Below are 9,915 nucleotides of genomic sequence, written 5' to 3'. Positions count from 1 at the left end.
AGTTTATGATTCCCAGCAGTGGATGTAATGCAATGTATGCTACTTTCTTTTCTTATAGTTCTAACCAAGACCGTCTTGAAGAGGTTATTTTGCCACAATGGTATTGGAATATTAAAATAGAAGCAGCATGTGGACTTGTAAGAACATGATGATTGATGAGTATAGCGCCAGGGCAAGCAGATTTATCTAGCCATTAGCTGCATTTTGAAAATTTTTAAACGTGGATCTGTCTGTGTAGTTTGACTGATATTCTCACTTCCCCATGCAAAGAAAACGGGCGCATACCTCATTCTTCCCTCTCCTTTTTCTTTTTAGTTTTTGTTTATTTTATGTAGTTTTTTTTTTGCTCCACCTTTACTTTTGAGCTAGCGTGTGGTTTTCACATGGCTGTAATGAAAAGAAAGTAGCCTTTTTTGGTACCATATTCCTACAGACTTCTTTTTCACATTTACTAACACTTGCCTATACAAATTAATATAGTTTTCTAGATATCTTTCTTGATGCAATTAATCAGTCGAAAATTTTGTAAGCCTCATTCCAACGCAGTGTAGGCTGAGCTTTCAATCAGTCAACAATTTTGTAAGGTAATGTCCACTGTTTCCTACTAGTGACATGTTTCTCACTGCTTTGCATGGTCATTTGCCAAACCTGGCGGCTTCATGAATTCTCTGTTTCATGTTTCTCACTGCTTCTATATATGTAATCAGATAGTTTTGCTTTCCTGCCACCTTGTCTAGCTCGCAGGTTTTTTGAGTAGGGCTGGTAAAGGAGATGAACGAACTTACTGAGTTTGAAGTGTTCCAAGTATGGCTCATTCTTGTGGCGAGCCGAGACAAGTTCGAGCTCATAGTAAGTTCGAGATGAAACTACTGAGCTTGAAGTGTTAAAGTTCGGCTCTTCTTGTGGCGAGCCAAGATAAGTTCGAGCTCATAAACGAGCTGAACGAACTACTGAAGTGTTCTAGCTAGCTTGTTTATGTAAAAAAATACATTGGACAAATAGGATTACATAACAGTACATGTAAAATGTGTGAAATATATACCTAACGAATTTCTACCAGTTTAGCGAGCTTATCACCTACCGTTCTTATTCAGCTTTCTAGTTCGTGGTTCTACTTTGCACGCCGGTATTGGTTTCCAATTTGGTATGTAGACAACAAATATATATATATATATATATATATATATATATATATATATATATATATATATATATATATATATATATACATTTTTAGGAGCTAGGCTTTCGCCCCACTGGCCACTGCTAGAGGCAGCTGCTGCTTAGAACGCCTAAGTGACTGCATAACCATAAGGGGGTGTTTGATTGGGCAGTTCAAATTGTGTAGAACAGTCCTGTTTAGACACTGCTGGCTGGGTGCAAAGATGTCCTAAATAAGTCAAGTTTTTGTCTCACATGTTTCATTTTATTATTATTATTATTTTCTTTTGGTTTTTGTTGTAGGTGTTTTGGACACCACCCCTCCAGGCAGAGGGGTGGAACACCGTGTTCCAAGCAAGCACCGCGGGCATCCCATGTGTCTGATGTTTACGTCAGGCACAAGGGCCGCGAAAGGCAGCGACCCACAGAGTAAACACTTGTGAAGGCTTCCAAAGTAAACATTGAATTGTGTGCACAAGTGATAAGGGGCTGAATGAAGGGAGCCTCTTATCAGCACTGGTGTAGCCCTGTGTGTGAACGGAAACATAAGGTTGTACCCTACAGTGGGTTAACTATGCGAATATATGTCAAATCCAACAAAATAACCAAATTTCACTGATATTTGAATCTGTTTAAAGTGGATCTGGTTTGAGTTTTTCACCATTTAAATCTGATTTTGAATTCGAATCCAGTTAGCCAACATCCAATTGGTCAAATATGGTATTGGACACATCCCATCCAAATATGAACCGTTTGCATCTCTAACTATATTCAACAAAGCCTAACTATATTCAACAACAATCATGAAGTTTGTACCTCATGCAAGAATCACCCTGATTGGATCACTTATACGTTTTTTACAATACTGCTCATTGTTTACGTAGTTCTAGCCACCAAATGGTAAAATCTAATCGTGCAGATGTATTTAGCATAGTTTATTTACTATGTTTTATCACCATAAGATTTCATTTTTAAGTCTATAAAAATTAATGGCTCACATTTCATAAAAATACAAGTGGTTTAAAAATGGTATCTTACATCAAATTCAAGTTAACTTTAACTCATAGAAATAATCAATAGAATATATTAAACACGATCTAACATTTATACCTTTTATCAAAGTAATGTCTATCTTCTAGACCTTTTATCTCTAAAATCATCTTAAACCCTTTTAAAAAACAGACTTCTATGTGTTTTTTGCTTAATCCAAACCTGTAGATGTGTTCATCATTGTTTATTAACTAAAAATCATGCTTTGGATTGAATAAATTCAACAAGAATTCTTGAATTTTACTTATTCAAGTTTTTGGTGCAATATGAGCCATTGCATTTTTTGTTGAGTTAAAAGCACATTTAAAAGTAAAAAATATTAACATAATACATGTTTTCTACTAAAATAAAGCATAGAGATCGCATCTATGGTATTGTTTGATTACTAAATCATGGTATGAGCAAGCCTGGGTTTTCAACCCAACTCTTTTACCCCTCAACCATGGCATCCCCCTCCCCACGGAACTTATGTCTGGCTATTTTTTGGCTGGCCACAGGACGGATTGGTATCAGCAGTCCATTTTCCTACCGGTGTCGGATTGAAAACTTGTGTTTTTTGTTTTTTTAGTTTTTTTTCACAAAATGTAACTAGCCGACCATTTTCTATCCAGCTACTAATCGAGAAAAGGCCGGCCCGGTATCACCCGGCATGGATGACCCTACACTGGCCATTTCTCGGTCGATGGCTTGCTGGAAAATGACCGCACAACTATTTCTTTTTTTATTTTTTTCATAGAAAATGAGGGTCGGCCAATTTTCGACCGGCCATTAGCCAGAAAATGGCCTGCTTGGGGTCGCCCATGTCAGGCAATGCCAAGCTGACCAGTTTCTACCCAGCGGCTGGCCGATAAATAGTCAATCCTCATTTTTTTTTTAAAGTTTTTTTTGTGGTAAAAACTATTTTTGACTTCATGTCATTCAAACAAGTCATTTAACCTTTAGGGCTTTAGGCAAAGCCTAGTTCTCCAAAAAAAATCAAGTTTTATCTCTATCATCCAAACATGGCCTATGGGTTTAGATTAAACAAACAAAAAATACATGCAAGTCTGTTTTCTAAAAAAGTCTGGGACGATATGGAAGAGACACATTCAAGTATGAGGCATTATAGGTCCAACTCTTATGCCCCAAAATTTAGAGACAACACCATAGCGGAGAATCTTTTGCATGTCCCGTGTTCCATGTTCTATCAAACAAGGGACAGCCGACTGCAGTGACCACTTTGTCCCCAGGTGGGTTTGTCCCACGTTAATTTCAAATGCGCACTTAGTCTGCATCCTGGTCCAAACCAAAAAGTTTGGAAATATCAAAGTATTGATGATACTCACCTCTAAGGTAATCCAATAAGTGGTGGATGCGGATCTAGGTCCACAGTAACCTCCATGTATTTGAAGAAACTGGCTGTAAGAGGAAGCTTATGGATTTGGAAAAGTGGCAGCTAAATCCAAAGGGGAGATGGTCTCACCTCCTTTTCCAAATTCATAAACTCCCATCTCACCTACCACTTCCCAAACAGTGCCTAAGTCAAAAGCGTTCACGGGTCTCTCAAACCCGACTCGTTGACAGCCTATGCATCAACATCTCTGCCTACAAACAAAAAATGTTATTACTGCAAAGACACTTTTTTCACTATCAAATATTACGATTAATAAAGAAATTATAATATGATAAAGATTGATTAAATGTGTATATTTAATTATTTTAATTTGCAAGCAACCTTATAAAAACTATGTACTTCGTCTTATTTCCTAGAAACTTGTTAAATTTTTTGAATCCGCATCAATAAACGTTTCAAGTAAAACATATCCTAAACTTTTTAAACCGTCACCTGCTAGTACTCGTTTCAGGCAACTGTGATCTGAAATATAAACTGCCCTAAAAAGTATTTTCTTGCGCCGCTGATAGCGCATGATAAAATGTCCGAAAAGTGTCGGACACTTTGTGTGTTTGAGAATACTGCCGTACAAGCTAGTATCGTCGGACACAGGTTGGAAACTTGGACGCACCCAACGCGTCCATTTGCCTTTTTTTTAAACCTTTAGTGCATATGGTCATGACTGCGCTAAAGGTCTGGGCTGAAACGGGGCTAAATGCTCCTTTTGACAAAAAATGATTTTTCACCACTGATCTTGCACAATCAGTGGCGGAAAGACGTCTGATAGATAGATAGAGAGAGATGTGATCGTACTTGATTTTTATGGGGATTACCTCTTGAAGAGTTCTATTCAGACACATGTGCCAGTTTTTTATAAAGATTTAAAAAATCAATGGTCTAAAATATTTATAAATTTTTGAGGATCCAAATATCACTTTTTTTTATCAAAAACACATGATCCAGGTTTAGATTCGTAGTAACTTGACGGTGTTGTTGGAACCGAGAAAAAACAATGAAAAAGCTGAAAACCCCATTTAGTATGTTTTATTTAACACGAATATATATATATATATATATATATATATATATATATATATATATAAAGATCTAGATTGGTTGAGCGAGTGAAAGATTAGGCATGCTTGAAACTCCAATAGAAGGAAAGGTTTTCCCTGGAAGAATGATTTTGGCTTTAAAGTACTTCTTTATCACCAAAGGATCAGGGTTTTGGTGATAAATAAGGCCTGATTAGAATTTGGGTCGGATTTAAAGGGTCCAATTAAAATATGAAGCTGGGTATTGATTGTGAAATTTCATACCAGACTTGGTTCCGACCTGAGTTCCGATTAAGACCCATAATTTTTTAATGTAAAAATGATAAAAATATTATTTTACCAGGTCTGGTTCATGCAATCTTTATAAGATCCGAGTATGGTTTCTCTTATAGTTGATCCGATTAGACCTGTGTCTGAACTCGGTATCACATCTCAAGTCAGGTTTGGGTCTGATTTCACATGATCCGAACCGAACCTGACCCGCTGACACCCATGGGTAAGCTCCATCCTCAGCGGCAATGACTAAAAATGTCAATTTACGGATGTGAATCCTTGTGACATTTATTATTCTGTTGGTGTATGTGTTGTTCTTGACAAAAAAATTCTTTTTGACACAAAAAAAATGGAAAAAAAATATGAGAAAATAAAATTATGAGCTACGAATAAGAAATAGAGAAGAAAAAATTGGCACAATATGCACGGTTCCCCCTCCCCCCCCCCCCCCCCCCCCCTTTCCTGATTTTAACTAAATAAATCCATTTTAGCTGGAAAAAATATAAGTTTATTTGAGTTTTTCACCCCTTAATGTTGCAATATCCCCCAAATCAGCTTTTTTGTCATCTAACTAAAAGGGAAGTTTTATTTATTATTATAAATTTTAAATAACTTTATTCCACTATCGTCACATTGCTGGCTAGTGGCTGCCCTGCTCATGATGCTTTTCAGTAACCTTTCAAAGTTTAAAGGTGTGGGCCCAACCATAAGCTGTCCACCCCGCACTCCAATTGACACGTTGGCTCCTTGCCCAAACAAGTATGAGATTTCGGATCAAGAGCAACCAAACAAAGATCCAACTCCAACCCGATTTTGACTTAATCGGATCTGACCTGGTCAGATTCGGAATAGGATAGAAAAAGATGAAACCGAATCCGGATTCGACAAGTTTAAAACCCGATATTTACATTTAATCAGATTCAAATCTTAGTTGGATTCAGGTTTTAATTGGATTTCAATGCACAATTAATACCGAATCGGAGTCCAGTTTTTTTATCAAATCTGAATTTGGATTTGGCTAGCAAATCCGACTAATTCATATTCTGATTTGGGTTACATCCGACCCGTTGACATCCCTATTATGGCCTACACTTGAGATTTGAGAAATAGATTGGATCAGACATGGGTCTGACCCGTTTAAGAACACTAACATTCCACACGAGCTCATCCAAGGGCCAAGAGTATGGGTGGGCATCCAGGCCCAGCCCGGGCCTGTTTAAAGCTCTGCCTGCCCGGTTTTAAGTGCGGCTTGTGCTGGAAATGGTCTTGTTCTCAACGGGCTTGGGTTTAAAGAGCAGCGCATGACCCTGCCCATTAACCCAAATGGGCTAATGTGAATCGGGTTGGGCCTGGGCTGGCCCAACCCAAACTCAATTAATTAGTGTAACTACCTAACTAATTTTTTTTTCATAAAATTAGTGCAATTAATTAGGTAAATAATAATAATTATTAAATTACTATGCAATTAATTATTTTTTAAAATTTTATATTATTAATAATTAGTAAATAACTAAAGCCCGTCGTGCCGGCCGGCGAGTCGACTTGGACCCGGCCCACGTTTTCCACCCATAGGCAAGAGAGAGAAATAAATCAATGACACAGCATCCTGACGTTTGCATAATGGAATAAAAATGTAAATACGTCCAAAACAGCAGGTGCAGATCAGTAATTCTCATGGGAAAAGCGATTTAAAAAGCAGTAGCCGAAACCGCTCAAAGCAAAGCATTCCAACTCCAACCCACCCTCCACCACCTTTCTGCCAACCGGTCCCGCCGGAAAATTCGCCGCGATAATCCCTCCACCCGCCGGGAAACACCACCACCACCACCACCACCATCCTCTCTCTCTCTCGCTCTCTAAAAGGAACAGCTCTTCCACAATGAGATGCTTGCCCATGCAACCTGACCACTTCCAACCGATGCCGGCCTCGGGGATAGGTCAGATTTCGGCGATATCGGCGGGTGGTTTCCTGTCTTCTTACGATGGGAACGTCAGAATTCCGGCCAATCACGTCGTGTTCCCGTCCGTTCCAGCGTTCTCCTTCGCCGGAGGAGGAGAGCCAGAATACCAAGGAATTCCGAGCGGCTGCCTCGCGGTTCCGCCAGCGGCCGGCCGGTTTCTGGGGTTCCAAGGGGGGGTCCTCCACGACGTCTCGAACAGCGCCGTCCCCTCGCCGGAGAATCTCGACGCAAAGGTGGCCGCGTCGAAGAGCCACAGCGAGGCCGAGCGGCGGAGGAGGGAAAGGATCAACTCCCACTTGGCCACTCTCAGGAGCCTCCTCCCCAACACCACCAAAGTACAACATCTCTCTCTCTCTCTCTCCCTCTCTCTCTCTCTAAACTTTGAGATCGAAGGTCATTGCTCATCATTAAGCATCATTTCCTTTCTCTTTTTTCTCTGTTAGAGACGGCAAAAGAGAATGGAAGGCTTTCTTGGTTTAGGGTTTTTCCTTTTGTTGGGACAGAAAGCTGGAGTCCTTTTGCGTCAACCCTCTGAAATATTCACCCCGGAAGACACAAAAGCGAACCAACAATAGTACCATCAAAATGTAGAACCATCACCCTTCTTTCCTGGTCCCGTAGACACCATCATGATCACCATGGGAACAGTCATGAAGGGAATCTTTGAAACTGCAGCCACTCACTAAAAGAATGCCTAGTTCGTCTAGTTCAACTAGAATTTCGTCTCGTTCAAATTAGAATTTCGTCTCGTTCATTGGCACACACGTCCCTCCAAAACAAATCGGAAAACCCATTTTTGGCTAATGCCTAAGTATCTCAAAATTGATTCTTTGTGAATAAAATTTTGTTTTATCTCGAGATTAAACATGCCAGCAAAGGAAGGAGGAAAGGGAAATTGGGCTTAAATAATACTTTGAGTGCTTTGTTGTCATTTTCATAGTGTTCGGATATATTGCGTATTTCATGTAAAAAAAAAGAATTTTGGTTCCATGGAACGAGTTTTCAAATCCATAACCAAACACAATAAATAAATATTGCACACTAATTATGGATATTGGGTTTTACATGCCAAACATGCAATAATGCCATGTTTAAATTTATCAACCTATCCAGAAATATGAGATTAAGTTGGGATACTGCATTTTAGGCAAGCAATATCCCAACTTAATCTCATATTTCCTGATAAGTTGGTGCAAATTCAAACAAGAAAAGACTGAGAAAATCATGTTAAAAAAATAAAGGGTGTTTTGATTATTTGCTTATGTCTCAACGGCAGACGGACAAGGCATCACTTCTAGCAGAGGTGATCCAGCACATGAAGGAGCTGAAGCGGCGAACATCAGAGCTTGCTGAATTCAGCCTTGTTCCGACGGAAACCGATGAAGTGAGCGTGCTCTCTGCTGAGGTTTCCGATGACGGCAGGTCAGTGATCCGGGCGTCCTTCTGCTGCGACGACCGGACGGACATCCTGCCGGAGCTCATCAGGACGCTCAAGACGCTGCGCCTCCGGACCCTCAAGGCCGAGATCTCCACGCTCGGTGGGAGGATGGTCAATGTGCTCTTCATCACCGGAGAGGAGGATTCCGGCGGCGATTCGGCGGTTGGGTGCATACAGGAAGCTCTCAAGGCGGTCATGGAGCGCACCGGCGGTGAGAGCTCCGCCGGGAAACGGCAGAGGATGGAGAGGAAGACGAGTTGAAGATGTGGGGTTGGCCCTCTCTTCTGCTTGTTTTGTAGAGACAAGTGTAGAGTTCCTTTCTATTTCTGCTGTTGGGGGTGTTGGTATAGTTGTGGGAAATGTTGGGTTGGGCTTCTTTCTGCTTCTGCGGGGAAGCGAGTGATGTCCAATTATCAGGAGCATTGAACCTTGCTGTACTTGATTAACAGAAACTGATGGGGCCGTTCATTCTTTTGGGGGTTCTCATGAGATGGTATCAGTGTTTGGGGTGCTAAGAATGTTCACATATTGAAATTGGAAATTAGTTCTATGGATTTGGCTACTGAATGACAGTTATCAAAATGGTTGGATTGAGAGAGCAATCAAAATCTGGATGCTTACTTTGCATGTGTTTAGTAGATTTGGGTGATATAGTTTTCCTCTTCCTGCCATTGCCGACTGAAAATCGATCGGAACTTTGAAATTGGGTGATTTACAAGGATGGGGATACTCATTTGATGATGTGAATATGATTATTATTATCTTTTAATTGTTGATAACCAAGCTTGGAGAGAGAGAGAGAGAGAGAGAGAGAGAGAGAGAGAGAGAGATTTAATTGAACCAACGGAGTGAAGTTACTTAGCGGTGGTGATATTCATTTTTAATCAAAAAAACCAGAGAGATTTAACTGAAGGACGAGAGAGAGATTTGATTGAAGCACTGGAGATTTGATTCCACAGAACACCCCATAATGATGATATGCATTATGAATCATAAAATTCAGAGACATTTTAAACCATGCCATCGAATATTGGGAAGAAATTCATAATTTTGGTTTTGGGAAATCAAGTTCCAAAGCAAATATCTTGGGGGTCAGGGAAAACGAATGAAACATTCGAAGTTTGTTAAGAAATCAAAGAGATGTGACTGCCAATATTATGCGCGCGTTAGGTCAAATAGGACTTCTTCTACCTTCTTTTCAAATCATCAAACGTCCCGTACGTGCTTCCTTAGTGCCCAACCCCGTTGATGAAGGGATGTGATGATTGTCATTTTTTAAAACTCTAAGATTCATTGCTGCATTCAACCGTATGACCATGAAAGAAGCAACTCATGAAAAAAATAAAACGTTTCCAAGGAATTGTTTTCGGATACTGTAATCTACTAAGGATGTGTATTGATTCCCTGAAATTTGTTCCCATTGGAAACTGTGTTCCAAGAGCTCATTATTGCAGAATCTAATCTTCCTCTGTAGGTGGATAGATCACATTTCAGCCAACTGGACGTCTGTGGAATTTGTTTCCCACTGCATCCAAATGGTGGAATATGGTTTAACCAGAAAATGGTTCCAACGAAACCTAAGAATCCAATACAGATAAAGGGCAC

The 9,915-nt window shown here is 39.9% G+C and overlaps 1 pseudogene; it reads left to right on the top strand.

Moving 5' to 3' along the window:
* Positions 1 to 6,829: 6,829 nt before the first annotated feature.
* On the top strand, positions 6,830 to 8,905 carry LOC149819697 (transcription factor bHLH30 pseudogene; annotated as a pseudogene).
* Positions 8,906 to 9,915: the final 1,010 nt, after the last annotated feature.

This window comes from Nuphar pumila, chromosome 12 (assembly GCF_984573655.1).
Source record: "Nuphar pumila chromosome 12, dmNupPumi1.hap1.1, whole genome shotgun sequence".
NCBI lineage: Eukaryota > Viridiplantae > Streptophyta > Magnoliopsida > Nymphaeales > Nymphaeaceae > Nuphar > Nuphar pumila.
The sequence above is the reverse complement of the archived record's forward strand: the minus strand, read 5'-3'. Positions and strand labels throughout refer to the sequence as shown.